This window comes from Hemiscyllium ocellatum, chromosome 7 (genome assembly GCF_020745735.1).
Source record: "Hemiscyllium ocellatum isolate sHemOce1 chromosome 7, sHemOce1.pat.X.cur, whole genome shotgun sequence".
NCBI lineage: Eukaryota > Metazoa > Chordata > Chondrichthyes > Orectolobiformes > Hemiscylliidae > Hemiscyllium > Hemiscyllium ocellatum.
Genome location: NC_083407.1, coordinates 64,586,685 through 64,605,284, shown reverse-complemented (window position 1 = coordinate 64,605,284; position 18,600 = coordinate 64,586,685). Strand labels below are relative to the sequence as shown.

Sequence of the window (18,600 nt, the reverse complement as noted above, 5' to 3'; positions counted from 1 at the left end):
CAGATGCTTTGCACACTTTTTTTGTGAAAGAAAAACATTCACATGAAACCATTTGGATGCAGTCTTATGTGATGATAAAAGAAAAATGATCATTTTCAAGGTAATATATTGTAAACCATAGATACTGAAAATTAAATAAAAAGGACCAATCCAATCAGAAAAATCAGTGACTGTGGTTGATGCACTTCTACCAAATTCCTCTACATGCTATTTTCAAGCAAGCATTGGTGGATTAATGCCAGCATAAAAGGAGCATGGCATAAACTTGTTAGCTTTTTTTAAAAGAGAAGCTTGATGAATACAATTTCTAAACAATATGTCAAATACATTCGTGTATTTGTAGTTAATTGTTTAAACTTTAATTACTACATTTTCTTTCTTGGTTTTAAAAAAAGGATTACATCTATTGCATTAAATGAAATAAATGCTGCCAATCTCAAAGTAGAATATATTTGCATATATTTATAAACAAATAAATCATAACAGCTACTCAAGCCTTCTTTAAAAGTGGGACAAAACTGTCCCCGAGGTGATTTATTACTGTCCATGTAATACAAAGTGAATCTTACTTTGTTTTCTTTACTTTGCATGCGCCGGTTTTTCACTTGTTTTTAGGTTCAGACAATAGCACAGCTGCAATAGGTAGATCTTCTGTTTCTTTTCTTGTCCCACTACCATTCCTTTGGTCCCTTGGGACTAACTCTTCTGTCATTCAATATTTTCTGTGTTCTACTCTACCACAGATTTTCTTCTGTCTATGTCCTACCCACCATTGCTCAAAATCTACTACATCTCCAACAATTCTTAGTTCCGAGAAAAGTTATCAACCTGAAACATTAACTCTGCTTCTCTCTTCAAAGCTGCTGCCTGATCTGCTAAGGTTTTCCAGCATTTTCTGTTTTTACTTCAGTTCTCTGGCTTTTATTTTAGAATTTTTTTTATTTTAGAATTTCCATTTTGATGAAGACCTGGGGCTGGATCTGGTCTGTTGCATTGTGACTACAATAAACCAGCATGCGGCCCAAGGGTATAAAGGTTTCATACTTCATTTTACTTTGGGTGACTTGAAACATGACACTATCTTTTTTGCAGCTTAATACCTTAATATTCATCCAGACACGCACATTCCTGAATAATAGTGTTTATACCCTATTAATTGGTTGTAACAAATGCACTATGGAAAGTCTTTTGTGTCAAAATCTTCATGGGATAATATAACTTTTTCAGAAATAAAAGAAAATTTAATGTTATAGACTAGTGCCCCATCAAGTAGCTTTTCGCTACAGATGTTCAAACAATGAAGACATTGGGTGGGCCTTCAGAGATGTGGGTGGCAGGGAACTGTAGAATGTTGGTGTACTGCTCAATCCTGAGTTTAGCTCTTCCCTCATAGTTGCTTTATTATTAAAATGACTCCCTTCCACTTCAGCAACACTAATCTTCTTCAAAACTACCACTCCAAATCAAAGTGATCAACAAGACATTGAGATTAATTACAGCATCCCGGTTGAGATCAATTAATTTGTTGCAGAGTCATCAGTGAACTTGGGATCTTCTTGTGGGAGAACTTAATGCTTTTATGTTTAAACATGCTTATCCAATAGTAACGCTCTGACAACATCACTGAAATCAGGGCTGTTAAGGTAGTTTCTATTTACCTGGTAGAAAACATTGAGTGAAGTACTTTCTACAGAAAGAAACCTATTGGGCTGCCAAGGTTTTGAAGAAAGTACACACAAGATTTAATAGAATTAAATAAGGAACTTCAGACACCTGCACAAAATAAAGAAATTGGGATTCCTATCCTCATGCTGAAAAAACTAAAAGATGATTTAATGGAGGCATTTAAAAACATAAGGGGTTTTAAGAAAGTAAGAAAGAATGAAAGGATGCAATTTAAGATCATTGGCAAAAAACCCAGAGGCTGGAGAGAGGTGCACTGAATTTTTTTTATGCATTAAGCAATTATATGTAATTATGCAATTTTATGCATTATGAACTGGAATATGTTGGAAGGATTCAACAGATTCAATAGCAACTGTAAAAATGGCATTATATTTATATTTGAAAAAGCAAAAAATTGTAGGCTGTGGAGAAAACAGCAAAAGAAGTGAGACTAATTGGATAGCTTTTTCAAAGAGCCAGCACATGCAAGGTAAGTTAAAAGACATAAATGATCCCATTTCATCATTTGTCATAAAAACTCATTAGCATTCAGTTCTGATTTGATCAATCTTAATGAATACATGTTTACTCGGACTTACATAGAAGTTACACATACTTGAATAGTACAGTGCAACCTGGCCATGTAGCTACTAATCCAATTGTCCTCACTAAAATTTTGGTTCAACTTCAGTTAACTCCATTTCACAGGATGCAGGAGTGCATTACAGATTGTAAAAAGCCAAGACAGTCCCAAAATACAGGAAGGATGACTGCCTCGGGGAACACCACGGCAATAATAACAACATTCAAATGCAAGCAGTTGGGTCATGGCAATCATTACCGTCCTCGTAGCCTTAGCAGAAAGATGGCTCAGTGCCATTTCCCTCTAATATAAAGGATATTTAATAAATGAGTAAGAGAACAATTTTAATCCATGGAAGAAAAAATCTAGAGTAATAAAGGAAAAGTACCCTTGTCAATGACAATGAACAACCCTCAACAGTACACAGTTCACAAGTATCTCTTCATAAAACTTCCACTAAAATAATGCAATCCCACTACAAAACATTTTCATCATGTTATTCAAAACTTTTTGCAAATATCAACTGCAATCAGAAGCTGCAGGCTTCCCGTTAATATACATTTTTGCCAATCATTAATTTCCTCTGTTATTCAATTATGAAAACAGTCAAACATTCAAATTTATTTTACAATTAAAACACAAATATAAAAGTTTACAATGTCTAACACTCTAACTTGACATGTCTCTAGATTTTTATGGACTATCACTCATGATTATCAACACACCTGAAATTAGACAGAGTTGTAAGGAAGGAAATTCAAGAAATTAGAAATAAAGATAACAAATTGAAGAAATATTCTATCCTTCCAAAAAAAAACTTGCTGTTTTGAAAATTTTCATTTATATGCATTTTTATTCATAGTGGGAATGTATTGCTTTAGGTCTTAAGATCCCTTCTGAACTATTCTACTGAGGGCGATTGTGGGTGAATTTGTCTCAAAACAGTTCTATTCCTTTAAACCAATGTAACAGGGAATGCAGAGCAACCTAAACCAGGAAAAACTACTACTAGCTGAACATTACACTAACCAATAACATCTGCCCAGCTCTAAATGCCACAACATTATGTAGATATACCCAAGCTTTTAGATGACATTGTAAACAATACAATTCATGACATAATCCTCATAAAAATACAAAGTTAAAAAATCACACAACACCAGGTTATAGTCCAACAGGTTTAATTGGAAGCACACTAGCTTTCGGAGCAACGCTCCTTCATCAGGTGATAGTGGAGGCCTCAATCCTAACACAGAATTTATAGCAAAAATTTACAGTGTGATGTAACTGAAATTATACATTGAAAAATTGATTGTCTGTTCAGCTTTTCATCTGTTAGAATACAGTGACAGTTTCACTTCTTTCATGTGTAAATCACAAAACCTTTTTTTTAAAAAGTTGCATTCTTGGGTTAGCTGTTAACAATGGTGATAGCTAGACAATATGTTGAAGGTGTTAGCCCCCTGTGTTCTCTGTCTATGACCTGATGTTTAGATTGACTCTAATTTAAAAAGTGAGATAAAAGAGTTTTACATAAATTCATGCAGTTTTTGAGCTCAGAGTTCTACATGAATGCATGCAGTTTTTGAGCAAAGTACAACGTAACCCTTCAAGTACAAATTCACCCCACAAAATGTGTGTGTAATCTTTGTCTGTTTTTGTGTGTGTGTGTGTGTGTGTGTGTCTGTCTGTCTGGGTTGGAGGTTGTGAGTGTGCGAAAGTATATGTGTGTGCGTGTGTGTGTGTGTGTGTGTAGTGAGTGCAGAGTGTCTTAAGTCTGTGAGGGGGTGCATGTGGGAGTGTGTGTGTCTGTAAGGGTGTGTGTGGGTGTCTGTGTGTATAGGAGTGCGTGTGTGTATAGGAGTGCGTGTGTGTGTGTGTTTGTGTGTGTGTGAGAGTGTGCGAGAGTGTGTGTGTGTTTCGGAGTATCTGTGTGTGTGTATAGTGCAATGGTGATCACCTGTAATGTGACATGAACCCAAGGTCCCATTTGAGGCCCATCCCTATGGGTACCGAACTTAGCTATCAGCCTCTGCTCAGCCACTTTTCTCTGCTGCCTGTCCCGAAGTCCACCTTGGAGGATGGTCACCCGAAAGGTCTGAGGCTGAATGTCCTGGATCACTGAAGTGTTCCCCAACTGGGAGGGAACCCTCCTGTTTGTTGATTATTGTGTGGTGCCCATTCATCCGTTGTCGTAGCCTTTGCTCGGTTTCCCCAATGTACCATGCCTCTGGGCATCCTTGCCTGCAACGTAGAAGATAGATTCCGTTGGCTGAGTCACATGAGTACCTGCCATGTACAAAGTGGGAGGTGTGTCCCCACGTGTAATGGTGGGATCTATGTCCACACTCTGACACGTCTTGCAGTGTCTACCGTGACAGGGTTGTATGGAGTACTCACGTGACTCAGCCAACGTTTGGTATGGGATTTGAACCCAGAGCTTCTAACCGAGATGTAGGGAGCATACCAATGTGTTACAAGCCTTCCACACTGTTGAAATAAAGATACTACTGTCACAGCATATATATTGCAGTTCTCTGCTATTTTGTTTTAAAACCATAACTGTTCAAGAAGGACTTTGAAATGTTCAAACATTAAACTAATATATTTGTGGTGTAGTTGTATCACTCAAAAATAAAAATAATCTGCCTGCTGAAAAAAAATCAAATAATTCAAAACCAACAGTTTGTAAAACTAATACAATAACTATATTTGAATAAATTCAAACTTCAATGCATTTTAAAGGGTGAATGAATTCAAGTAAGAATGTAAAAAAAAAACAAATGTTATTGCTGAGTGACGGTCATGATTTGTTTCTTTGCATATGGTTTTATAGTGTCATAGGGCTCAATCAAAAATTATGGCCAGAGGAAAGACTTCACTCAGCAACATGAGGTTGACCTTAAAGAGCTACTGGACAATCAATTAGCAACTTTCCAGTATTGGCAACCCCATTGGGTGTGGTGATCACTGCTAGTACGACAGCTAGTTGTGCTAAGTTGAGGCAGGTCTGGAATTAAGTCTGAGGTTCTTACTGAGGAATAGGGAGAGTGGAGAAATAAGCTACAGAAACATTGGGAAGGTCTGGAACAGTGCTCAGGAATTAGGAAGGGAGATATCTCCCCTTTTCAACCACCAACCCATTTAGGGAAAGCTGCCAGCTTGAACATGGGCCTCTGGCATCATTGGCTAAGTCCCATGAGTTGCAGGACAATGTCCTTCAGTGGTCATTAATTTATCACAAGGGTTTGAAATGGTCAATGGATGGGCAATACAACTGGTTGGTTCTCCAGTGCTAGTAAAATTATACTGGGCATATTGGGGAGGCTGTGTGTTGCAAGATGGTGATCACAGTATCCACGGCACCTTGCAGCCCACACCACCTGCCATCAGTGGCGACAGTGTCACTGGACTAGTAATCCAGAAGGGCAATCTATACTTTGGGGACATGGGTAGAATTTAAATTCAATTAATATTTAGGGTCAGTAATGCTAACCATGAAACTATTTTCTGGATCAGTGGTGCTGGAAGAACACAGCAGTTCAGGCAGCATCCAATGAGCAGCGAAATCGACATTTCGGGCAAAAACAAGGGCTTTTGCCTGAATTGTCGGTTTCGCTGCTCGTTGGATGCTGCCTAAACTGCTGTGCTCTTCCAGCACCACTGATCCAGAATCTGGTTTCCAGCATCTGCAGTCATTGTTTTTACAACCATGAAACTATTGTTGACTGTTGAAAAACATCCATCGTGTTCAATAACATCATTCACGGAAGGAAATCTGCCCTCCTTACCTGGTCTGGTCTATATGAAATTCAAGACTCATGGCAACCTGGTTGACTCTTAATGTCATCTGAAAAGCAAGCACTCTGTTCATGGACAATTAGGGGTCAACCATAAATACTGTTCTTGTTAGTAATGTCCACATCTCAGGAAAGCACAAGTAAAACCTACTGCTGGTAACAGTACAATCCACACTGCAGAATATTCTCACAGCGTGGAAGAGACCATATGGCCCCTTCCGAAGAGCAATCCATCCAGTTCCTTTCCCCCACCCCTGCAAGTTTATTTCCTCTGCATGCCAATTCATTTAAAATATCATTGATTGCCTCCATTCCTAACAACTTTGTAAGCATGGAGTTACAACATTACTTGCTTTGTGAAGAATGGCTCTCCCTCACAAACCATCACCTCCATTATCTGTTATCCAAAATCTTTAATTTTTGCCCCCATAATCCTCCTAATAAGCTAATGGCATCAGGTTTCTTTCTCCACTTTATTTAAACCTATTACAATCTTGTAAACCTCGATCAGATCTCTACTCAATCTCCTTGGATCAAAAGAAACAAACGCAGCTTTTCCAGCCTAACCATACCACTATTTTCTTTCATCACTGGAACCATATTTGTAAATCTACTCTGCACCCTAAAGTGTGTGACCAATAGGTCACAATACTCCAGTTGTGCCTAACCAAGACTTTATAATGATTCAATTTAACTTGCCCGCTTTTGTGCCAAATAATTGATGAAATATTTATTTTACAAAATTGTACTTATAGCCACCCTCAAAGATTTGGGAAAATTCAGCCCCAGGTCTCTCTGAAATAAAAACACAAAAAAAATTGAAAAACTCAGCAAGTCAAGGAACACCTGTGCTGCAAAGTACAGTTAATGTTACAACTTGATGACCATTCATGAGAACCGAAGACAGAAATGTATGTTTGTAAGCCATTGGAAAAGGGGAGGTTAGGAAAAACGAGAGACATGTGCTGCGATAGTGTAGAGGGCAGGGGAGATTAAATAACAAAATATTTCATGATGCAAAAGCCAAAGAGAGTGGTAATGAATATAGTAAAGAAAGAAAAATTGTGTCCAAATGAGACCTGAATGACTACATATAAATTATCTGCTATATGAAGAAATATAAAGAAAAACATAAGGCAAGACCAGGTAAAAACAATGACTGCAGACGCTGGAAACCAGATTCTGGATTAGAGTGGTGCTGGAAAAGCACAGCAGTTCAGGCAGCATCCGAGGAGCAGGAAAATTGACGTTTCGGGCAAAAGCCCTTCATCAGGAATAGAGGCAGAGTGCCTGCAGGGTGGAGAGATAAATAAGAGGAGGGTGGGGGTGGGGAGAAAGTAGCATAGAGTACAATAGGTGAATGGGGGTGGGGATGGAGGTGATAGGTCAGGGAGGAGGCTGGGGGAAGGTAGCAAAGAGTACAATGAGTGAATGGGGGTGGGGATGAAGGTGATAGGTCAGAGAGGAGGGTGGAGTGGATAGGTGGAAAGGAAGATAGGCAGTAAGGACAGGTCATGGGGACAGTGCTGAGCTGGAAGTTTGGAGCTGGGGCGAGGTGGAGGAAGGGGAAATGAGGAAACTGATGAAGTCCACATTGATGCCCTGGGGTTGAAGTGTTCTGAGGCGGAAGAAGAGGCGTTCTTCCTCCAGGCATCGGGTAGCGAGTGAGCAGCGGTGAAGGAGGCCCAGGACCTGCATGTCCTCGGCAGAGTGGGAGGGGGAGTTGAAATGTTGGGCCACAGGGCGGTGTAGTTGATTGGTGTGGGTGTCCCAGAGATGTTCCCTAAAATGCTCTGCTAAGAGGTGTCCAGTCTCTCCAGTGTAGGGGAGACCACATCGGGAGCAATGGATACAATAAATGATATTTGTGGATGTGCAGGTAAAACTTTGATGGACGTGGAAGGCTCCTTTGGGGCCTTGGATGGAGGTGAGGGAGGTGGTGTGGGAGCAGGTTTTGCAATCCCTGTCGTGGCAGGGGAAGGTGCGAGGACAGGAGGGTGGGTTGTTGGGGGGGTTGTGGACTTGAACAGGTAGTCATGGAGGGAATGGTCTTTGCGGAAGGCGGAAAGGGGTGGGGAGGTAAATATATCCCTGGTGGTGGGGTCCATTTGGAAGTGGCAGGAACGTCGTCAGATGATTTGGTTTATGTGAAGGTTGGTAGGGTGGAAGGTGAGCAATGGGAAGTTCTGTCCTTGCTACGGTTGGAGTGGTGGAGTGTGAGGACAGAGGTGTGGGATGTGGGCGAGATGCGTTGGAGGGCACTTTTAACCACGTGGAAAGGGAAAATGCAGTCTCTAAAGAATGAAGCCATCTGGTGTGTTCTGTGGTGGAACTGGTCCTCCTGGGAGCAGAGACGGCGGAGGTGGAGGAATTGGGAATATGGGATGGCATTTTTGCAGGAGGTAGGGTGGGAAGAGGTGAAATCCAGGTAGCTGTGGGATCTGCATCTTTATCTCCACCCCATTCACCCATTGTACTCTTTGCTACCTTCCCCCACCCTCCTCCCTGACCTATCACCTCCATCTCCACCCCCACTCACCTACTGTACTCTATGCTACTTTCTCCCCACCCCAACCTCCTCTCATTTATCTCTCCACCCTGCAGGCACTCTGCCTCTATTCCTGAGGAAGGGCTTTTGCCCAAAATGTCCATTTTCCTGCTCCTCGGATGCTGCCTGAACTGCTGTGCTTTTCCAGCACCACGCAATCTAGAATAAGGCAAGACCAACCTAACAAAAACAAAAGAAGACATGGAACAAGATGGAGGAAAAACATTTCTTTTTACTCATTTGCAGGATGTGGATGTCACTGATTGGATTTATTGCATATTCCTCGTTGCCCTTAAGACGATGGTAGTGAGCTGTCTTTCTGAATGATGCAGTCCATAACAGGTAGGTACTCCCACAATACTGTGAAGAGGTTCCAGAATTTTGACCGAGCAGCAGTGAATGGATGATGGTATAGTTCCCAGTCAGGATGGTGTCTGACTTGCAAGGGGAAATTGCAGGTGGTGGTGCTGCCATGCACTGTTCCATTTGTTCTTCTAGATAGTAGAGGTTGGGCAGTCGAAAGATGATGTTGAAGGAGCCCTGGTGAGTTGCTGCAGTGTATTTTGAAGATAGTACACACTTCTGCCAGTGCATCAGTAGTGGAGAAAGTGAAGTTGAAGGTAATAGATAGGGTGCCAATCAAGCATTGTTCTGGATAGAAACCCTAGCGTACGTTGTTGGAAATGAACACATCCAGCAAGTGAAGTATTCCAACGCTTCCCTGACCTGTGGCTTGCAAATGGTGGATAGGTTTTGAGGAGTCAGAGGTTGAGTTAGTCACTGCAGAATTCCGAGCCTCTGACCTGCTCTGTAGTCAACTTCATTTCTGTGGGTTGGTCCAGTTCAGATTCTGGTCAATTGTATCAATCGGATTTTGGTTAGTAGGGCATTTAGCAATGGCCATGGTGTTGGATGTCAAAGGCAGATTATTAGGTTCTTAATTTTTGGAGATGGTCATTGTTTGGCACTGTCTGGCACAAATGTTACTTATCACTTATCATCCCATATCTGAATGTTGTCCAAATTTTGCTGCATTTGAACATTGACTGGGTCAGAATCTGAGGAATCACAAATGGTACTGAACATTGCTCAACTATCACTAAACATCTTCACTGCTCCATCATTCAATAAGATCCCGGATGATCTTTTTGCGGACTCAGAACCACTTACCTGCGCTCTCACCATATCCCCTAAATCCTTTATTTTAAAAAAAACTACCTGAGCTTTAAAAACGTTGACTGAAGTAGCATCAACTATTTCCCTGGGGAAGGAATTCTATAGATGAATAAACCTCTGGGTGAAGAGAATGTGATGGGGCACTAATTGGTGGGCTAGATTTATCCTTATTATGGACAAAACATAACTGGGCAATTTTCCCCTTTGCAAATTATTGTAGCTGTACTGGTACAGCTAATCTTGGGCCATAAGATTTTGGGATTCTTAAGGGGAGCAGCCCCAGGTCGTGGTCCACATAGATCCAGAGAGATGAGGATTTAAGGCAGAAATTCAGGGAGGTAGGATGGAAGCTTAGAGCTAGGACGAACAGAGTTGTTGTCTCTCGTTTGTTGCCCATGCCACGTGCTAGTGAGGCGAGGAATAGGGAGAGAGAAGAGTTGAACACGTGGCTACAGGGATGGTACAGGAGGGAGGGTTTTGGATTCTTGCATAATTGGGGCTCTTTCTGGAGTAGATGGACCTCGACAAGCAGAATGGTCTTCATCTGAACCAGAGAGGTACCAATATCCTGGGGAAGGCGGGGGGGCAGGGAAAATTCACTAAGGCTATTGGGGTGGGTTTAAACTAATCCAGCAGGGGGATGGGAACCAAAATTGTAGTTCGATTATAGAAAAGGTTGAGAGTAGGGAGGTTCGAAATCAAGTTTCAGGGACGCAAGATGGCACCAACAAGCAAGAAGTTGGTTTGAAGTGTGTCTACTTCAATGCCAAGAGCATCCTGAATAAGGTGGGTGAACTTGCAGCATGGGTTGGTACCTGGGACTTCAATGTTGTGGCCATTTCGGAGACATGGACAGGGCAGGGACAGGAATGGTTGTTGCAGGTTCCAGGATTTAGATGTTTCAGTAAGAACAGAGAAGATGGTAAAAAATGGGGAGGTGTGGCATTGTTGGTCAAGGACAGTATTACAGTCACATAAAGGATGTTTGGGGACTTGTCAACTGAGATAGTATGGGCCGAGGTTAGAAACAGGAAAGGAAAGGTCACCCTGTTGGGAGTTTTCTATAGGCCTCCGAATAGTTCCACAGATGTATAGGAAAGGATAGCAAAGATGATTCTCAATAGGAGTGAGAGAGACAAGATATTTGTCATGGGGGACTTCAACTTTCCAAATATTGACTGGGAACACTATAGTACGAGTACGATAGCTGGGTCAGTTTCTGTCCAGTGTGTGCAGGAGAGCTTCCTGACACAGTATGTAAACAGGCCAAGGGGCGAAGCCACATTAGATTTGGTACTGGGTAATGAGTCCGGCCAGGTGTTAGACTTAGAAATAGGTGAGCACTTTGGTGATAGCGATCACAATTCTGTTATGTTTGCTTTAGTGATAGAAAGGGATAGGTGTATACTACTGGGCAAGCGTTACAGCTGGGGGAAAGGCAATTACGATGCGATCAGGCAAGAGTTAGAAAGCATAGGATGGGGAAGGAAACTGCAGGGAATTGGCACATTCGAAATGTGGAGCTTATTCAAGGAAAAGCTCCTGAGTTTCCTAGATAAGTATGTACCTGTCAGGCAGGGAGGAAGCTGTAGAGCGCAGGAGCCGTGGGTTACGAAGGAAGTGGAACCTCTGATCAAGAGGAAGAAGAAGGCTTATGTTAGGAGGAGATGTGAAGGCTCAGTTAGGGCACTTGAGGGTTACAAGGTAGTGAGGAAAGACCTAAAGAGAGAGCTCAGAAGAGTCCGGAGGAGACATGAAAAGTAGTTGGCGGATAGGATCAGGGTAAACCCTAAGGCTTTCTGTAGGTATTTAAAGAATAAAAGAATGACAAGAGTAAGATTAGGGCCAATCAAGGATAGTAGTGGGAAGTTGTGTATGGAGTCAGAGGAGATAGGGAAAGCACTAAATGAATATTTTTCAACAGTATTCGCTCTAGAAAATGACAATGTTGTCAAGGAGAATACGGAGATACAGGCTACGAGACTAGGTGGGATTGAGGTTCACAAGGAAGAGGTATTAGAAATCCTGCAGAATCTGAAAACAGGTAAGTCCCCTGGGTCGGATGGGATTTATCCTAGGATCCCCTGGGAAGCCAGGGAGGAGGTTGCCGAGCCTTTGAATCATCATTGTCTACAGGAATAGTGCCAGAAGACTGGAGGATAGCAAATGTGGTTCCCCTGTTCAAGAAGGGGAGTAGAGACAATCCTGGTAATTATAGACCAGTGAGCCTTACTTCAGTTGTTGGTAAAGTGTTGTAAAAGGTTATAAGAGATAGGATGTATAATCATCTAGAAAAGAATAATTTGATTAGGGATAGTCAGCACGGTTTTGTGAAGGGTAGGTCATGCCTAACAAACCTTGTTGAGTTCTTTGAGAAGGTGACCAAACAGGTAGATGAGAGTAAACCTGTTGATGTGGTGTATATGGATTTCTGCAAGGCATTCGATAAGGTTCCCCCACTGTAGGCTATTGCACAAAATGTGGAGGAATGGGATTGTGGGAGATATAGCAGTTTGGATCCGTAATTGGCTTGCTGAAAGAAGACAGAGGGTTGTGGTCGATGGGAAATGTTCATCCTGGAGTCCAGTTACCAGTGTCGTATCGCAAGGGTCGGTGTTGGGTCCACTGCTGTTCGTCATTTTTATAAACGACCTGGATGAGGGTGTAGAAGGGTGAGTTAGTAAATTTGCAGATGACACTAAGGTCGATGGAGTTTAGATAGTTACAAAAGATGTTGTAGGTTACAGAGATACATAGATAAGCTGCAGAGCTGGGCTGAGAGGTGGCAAATGGAGTTTAATGTGAACAAGTGTGAGGTGATTCACTTTGGTCGGAGTAACTGGAATGCAAAGTACTGGGCTAATGGTAAAATTTTTGGTGGTGTAGATGAGCAGAGAGATCTCGGTGTCCAGGTACACAGATCCTTGAAAGTTGCCACCACGTTGACAGGGTTGTTAAGAAGGCATACAGTGTTTTAGCTTTTATTAATAGAGGGATTGAGTTCCGGAAACATGAGGTTATGCTGCAGCTGTACAAAACTCTGGTGTGGCCGTACTTGGAGTATTGTGTACAGTTCTGGTCACCGCATTATAAGAAGGATGTGGAAGCTTTGGAAAGGGTGCAGAGGAGATTTACTAGGATGTTGCCTGGTATGGAGGGAAGGTCTTACGAGGAAAGGCTGAGGGACTTGAGGCTGTTTTCATCGGAGAGAAGAAGGTTGAGAGGTGACTTAATATAAGATAATCAGAGGGTTAAAGAGGGTGGACAGGGAGAGTATGGTGACGGCGAGCATGAGGGGCCTAGGTTTAAATTGAGGGGTGATAGATATAGGACAGATGTCAGAGGTAGTTACTTTACTCAGAGAGTAGTAAGGGTATGGAATGCTTTGCCTGCAACTGTAGTAGATTCGCCAAGTCGTCATTGGACAAGCATATGGATGTACATGGTATAGTGTAGGTTACATAGGCTTCAGATTGGTATGACAGGTCGGTGCAACATCGAGGGCTGAAGGGCCTGTACTGTGCTGCAATGTTCTATGTTCTAAGTCTTCATTACTTTTGCCTGATTGTTGTCATGGCATAGCCTTGTCATTATCCAATGCCTTCAACCATTCCTTGATATGACAAGAAGTGAATCATATTGACTGAGAACTGGCATCTGTGATGCTTAGGACCCCATAGATAGAGTCATAGAGTCATAGAGATGTGCAGCATGAAAACAGACCCTTCGGTCCAATCCGTCCATGCCGACCAGATATCCCAACCCAAACAAGTCGCACCTGCCAGCACCCGGCCCATATCCCTCCAAACCCTTCCTATTCACATACCCTCCAAATGCTTCTTAAATGTTGCAATTGTACCAGCCTCAACCACTTTCTCGGGCAGCTCATTCCATACCCATATCACCCTCTGTGTGAACAAGTTGCCCCTTAGGTCTCTTTTATATCTTTCCCCTCTCACCCTAAACTTATGCCCTCTAGTTCTGGACTCCCCTACCCCAGGAAAAAGATTTTGCCTATTTGCCCTATCCATGCCCCTCATAATATTGTAAACCTCTCTGAGGTCACCCCTCAACCTCTGACGCTCCAGGGAAAACAGCCCCAGCCTGTTTAGCCTCTCCCTATAGCTCAAATCCTCCAACCCTGGCAACATCCTTGTAAATCTTTTCTGAACCCTTTCAAGTTTCACAACATCTTTCCAATGGGAAGGAGACCAGAATTGCACACAATATTTCAACAGTGTCCTAACCAATGTCCTGTACAGCCGCAACATGACCTCCCAACTCCTGTACTCAATACTCTGACCAATAAAGGAAAGCATACTAAATGCCTTCTTCACTATCCTATCTACTTGCGACTCCACTTTCAAGGCGCTATGAACCTGCACTCCAAGGTCTCTTTGTTTAGCAACACTCCCTATGACCTTACCATTAAGTGTATAAGTCCTGTTAAGATTTGCTTTCCCAAAATGTAGCACCTCGCGTTTATCGGAATTAAACTCCATCTGCCACTTCTCAGCCCATTGGCCCATCTCCTCAAGATCTTGCTGTAATCTGAGGTAACCCTCTTCGCTGTCCACTACACCTCCAATTTTGGTGTCATCTGGAATGCTACTAAGTGCCAAGTCAAAAGAGTATTCCATTACACTCCTGACAGGTGGATAGGTTTTGGGGAGTCAGAGCCGAGTTAGACCTTGCAGAATTTCTAGCCTCTAACTCGCTCTTGTCAAAGATTCCTGAACTTTGCCTTGCCCTTCACTGCAACACACGGAAAGAAAGATCAACATGGACCAAGAATTAAAATGATAAAAAGTCAGAAACTTGATGTCATACTTGTGGAATGAACAGAGCTGTTCTGCAAAACAGTCACTCAGTCAGCCTTTCGTCTCCCCTGTATTGTGAACAGCGAATACAGATTGATAAACTGAAGCAAGATCCAGGTAAATCACTATCATTTGGAAGGAAGGGTTTGCAGCCTCAGTGAAAAGGGAAGAAATGAAAGGTTAGGACTCTTTATAAAGAAAAAAATAGGAGTGGGGGACAGAGATGTCTCTGAATTTGCTCTTCCTATCCCCTCTGCCAAAATACATCATCTCCCATTTATCTGTATGAAATTCCATTTATCACTTGTGTAATATATGATTCAACTACAACTATATGAATAGAGTCATAGAGGTGTACAGCATGGAAACAGACCATTCCGTCCAACCCGTCCAAGACAACCAGATATCCCAACCCAAGCTTGTCCCACCTGCCAGCACCCGGCCCATATTCCTCCAAATGCCTTTTAAATGCTGCAATTGTACCAGATTCTATCACTTCTTCTGACAGCTCATTCCATGCCTGTACTACCCTCTGTGTGAAAAGGTTGCCCCTTAGGTCTCTTTTATATCTTTCCCCTCGCACCCTAAACCGATGCCCACTAGTTCTGGACTCCCCAACCCCAGTAAAAGACTCTGCCTATTTACCCTATCCATGCCCCTCATAATTTTGTAAACCTCTATAAGGTCACCCCTCAGCCTTCCATGCTCCAGGGAAAACAGCCTCAACCTGTTCAGCCTCTCCTTATAGCTCAAATCCTCCAACCCTGGCAACATCCTTGTAAATCTTTTCAAAACCCTTTCAAGTTTCACAACATCTTTCTGCTAGGAAGGAGACCAGAATTGCAAGCAATTTGAACAATTTATTTTTGCAAGTAATCTCCTTCACTTTAAACATTTCCTGTTAAGTAACACTTAATTACTAGCACCTATCATTATATTTTGATCAAGTTGGTTTGTCAAGCTTTACTGTGACAATTATACTTAATTCATTCACCTATCTCTAATTAGATTCATCTAGTTTGTACAGCAAGGTAAGTAACATGGTTGCTTATTTATTTAATCTCTCTATATTGGCTGTATTTCAAAAAGTGTAGCAAAAATTTGTAAATGCTTGAAAACACAACCATCATCTTTGCTTCACCCTTGGTTCCTGTAAAACCTTGTTTTTCAAATCTGGTCCTTTTTTTTTCCACAACCCTGAACCCAACTGTCCCACTGTTTGCAGCTGCCTAATTCCTGTCAATAAATGTCATTTTCAATATTGTAAGGTAGTCAAGTTCAAGCCAGTGGGTTATGATGGAGGGGAATCTTGTAGATAGGCTTTCTTAGCAGTGAGAAATCCTGTATTGCTTATAATAAATATTCACTCACTGTAAATCAACTGGCCTGCTATTGAATTATACATTTATATAATATAAAACATCCTACCATGCCACCAGTATGCAAAATAAACTATATCAACACTGAGTTTTCAAACTGAAAAGAAATGATGATTGTGGTTTCAAGTATTTATTAGTACAATTATATAATTAATCTTCTAAACTGAAGCAAAACTGTGTATAGGATTGAGTAAATAAATGCAAACTAGATGAACCCAATTAGAGGGAGGCAAATGACTTATTTGGGAAGATTTGCTGCAACTTTCTACAGAACCTAATAAGCAGAATATACATAGATTTATGGAGTAAAATAATCTAACACTAAATATGATCAAAAGAATAAATACTAATGTTTTTAACGAAATATAACATATGGGATCAGTGTGGTGCTACTGAGCAATTAACATGCTGACATTCGTGGTTACTTAGTGGAAATGGTTGCTGAATTGAGCCTGTGCTGCTTAGATCCCATTCCTAACCTCACTGAGCAAAACCAAACAAACAAAATCAGTGCTTTCCCAGTGGGGCAGGGAGGGGGCCGGGAATATCAGAGACTAAAGTTACGTTTGGTTGGCTTTTAGCACCTCCTAGTGAGCCATTGTAGAGGCATTAGAAGTGCCTTGAGAGTAGGCTGTAATCTCAGAATCTCAACTGCAAAATATCAAACAAGGCAGATGGGAATGGTTAGTTTATGGGAACAAGTGGCACCCCTTCAAATAACTGTTCCTTACCATTTCTTGTATGCATCAGTATCTTTATTTTACATTCTTACCTGTCTCCAGGTGGTTCATATACTTTTGCATCACATCTTTGTACAATGCTACTCACTACAATCTTTATTGTACTCTTTTGTCTGTTCTTTTTCACTTTTTTATTCCACCGATATACATTTGATACATGGCTCTCGTGACAAAGATTTACTTTTTATATGGCAAAATAACAAGAACAACAACAAAATGTGCCCAGTCAGAGTTGTGGTCTAGTTAGAGGGCCAGATTTGAATAAAAGCTGTCCTGAAGGTTTAACATGTAGCAAATTGGTGTTTTAACCTAAGTTTAGTGGGCTACTGGTTTTTCACTCTGGCAAATGTAGATGCAGCACCTCAATCCTAAATAGTGTTGAAACACCCAGAACTCCAAACTAGACCAACTGAATTGTCTAGACTTGTTCTTCCACTTTTAAATTTTAGAAGGGTGCTCAGCAAATCATCTAACATGCCAATACAGTGATCTAGACTATTTGCTTGCTTCAACTATACTTCCAACTTCCTTTCTTGGAGGGAAATGAGTGATGGGATGGGTGAGTGACTTAGAGAACAGGCACTTAGTGGGAAAAAAGGAAATAAGCAAAACAAAAATGTCGTACACCAGGTAGATCATGGAAGGAACAGAATCATGGCAAAGATTTTGAAGTGTTTGATGTGAATCATTAACTGATTATTGTAAATGCATAAGTACAAAGATAACAATGAGTTTTTCCTCCAGATCCACTATGCATGTGTTACCAGGTAATTAACACGGATTAATGTTAAAGCCAGACCAATCCATATCAAATACATGACAAATGCAAATCCACAATCTGTAAATAACATCAGAAATATTAAGAAAAGACTTTTTAGTTAGATTTACTACACCAAGATTATCTCTGCTCTCTGAGGTACTTAGTTCAGGCTTAACTAATCTTACCTTGTACTTAGCCTCTCTACTTTAGAAATCACTTCTTTTTTTGTCTTTACTGCAATTCATGCACTTTGTTGCACTACAGTGACCAAAGTTAAAATGTGTGATCTGAGGAATGCTTCCCTGATTTTACCTATATTGTTGGTAAAAATGCATATCACAATATCTGTCTTACCACCCTCCTCCTTCAGGATGCCCTGCAACTGTTCAGTAACATCGGTGACCCTGGTTCCAGGGAGGGAATACACCAATAAAGATTTGTTCCTCCTCCCCACCTGTACAGCTTCACTGGTGGCACAGTGCTTCAGTGGTTAGCACTGTTGTCTCTCAGTGCCAGGCACCTAGTTTCAATTCCATCCTCGAGCGACTGTCTGTGTGGAGTTCACATATTGTTCCCATATCTCTGAGTTTCCTTCTGGTGTTTCAGTTTCTTCCCACTGTTCAAAGATGTGCAGGCTAGGTGAATAAGCCATGGGAAATGCAAGTTTACAGGTAAGGGGTGGGATACTTTTTGGAGGGTTGGTGTAGACCCAAATGGACTGCTTCCACACTGTAGTAATTCTATGATTGTAGTACTAGAGGTTTGGCTCTGTCTGCAATCCCTTGAGGAACCGGCACCTTCATCAGCTTCTTCTTCCTTGGGATGAATTTCTACCATGCCTCTTGAATTACCCTTAGAAACTCCAGCCATTGCTCAACTGTTTTTCTTGCTAGGCTTACCTTCCAATCAATTCTGGCCAGATCCTCCCTGATGTCTTTGTAGTTTCCTTTACTCAATTGTAATACTGTTACATCTAATTCCATATTTTCCCTCTCAAACTTCATAGTGAATGCCATCATATTATGATGATTGCCTCCTAAGGGTTCCTTCATCTTAAGGTCCCTAATCAAGTCTATCTCATTACACATCACTAAATACAGAATTGCCTGTTTCCTCGTGGGCTCTAACA

At 41.5% G+C, this 18,600-nt stretch overlaps 1 protein-coding gene and 1 long non-coding RNA gene across 2 annotated transcripts in view; one reads left to right on the top strand and one right to left on the bottom strand.

Annotated features, from left to right (window-relative positions):
* The window catches only part of LOC132817115 (uncharacterized), a 167,470-nt gene that overhangs the window by 110,130 nt on the left and 38,740 nt on the right, over positions 1-18,600 (top strand). The window contains exon 3 of the long non-coding RNA XR_009644855.1: positions 8,843-8,938. This is a non-coding gene — a long non-coding RNA (uncharacterized LOC132817115). The remainder of the gene's footprint in view (positions 1-8,842; positions 8,939-18,600) is intronic.
* metap1d (methionyl aminopeptidase type 1D (mitochondrial)) overlaps positions 1-18,600 on the bottom strand; it is a 155,110-nt gene that overhangs the window by 99,441 nt on the left and 37,069 nt on the right. The window lies entirely within an intron of this gene.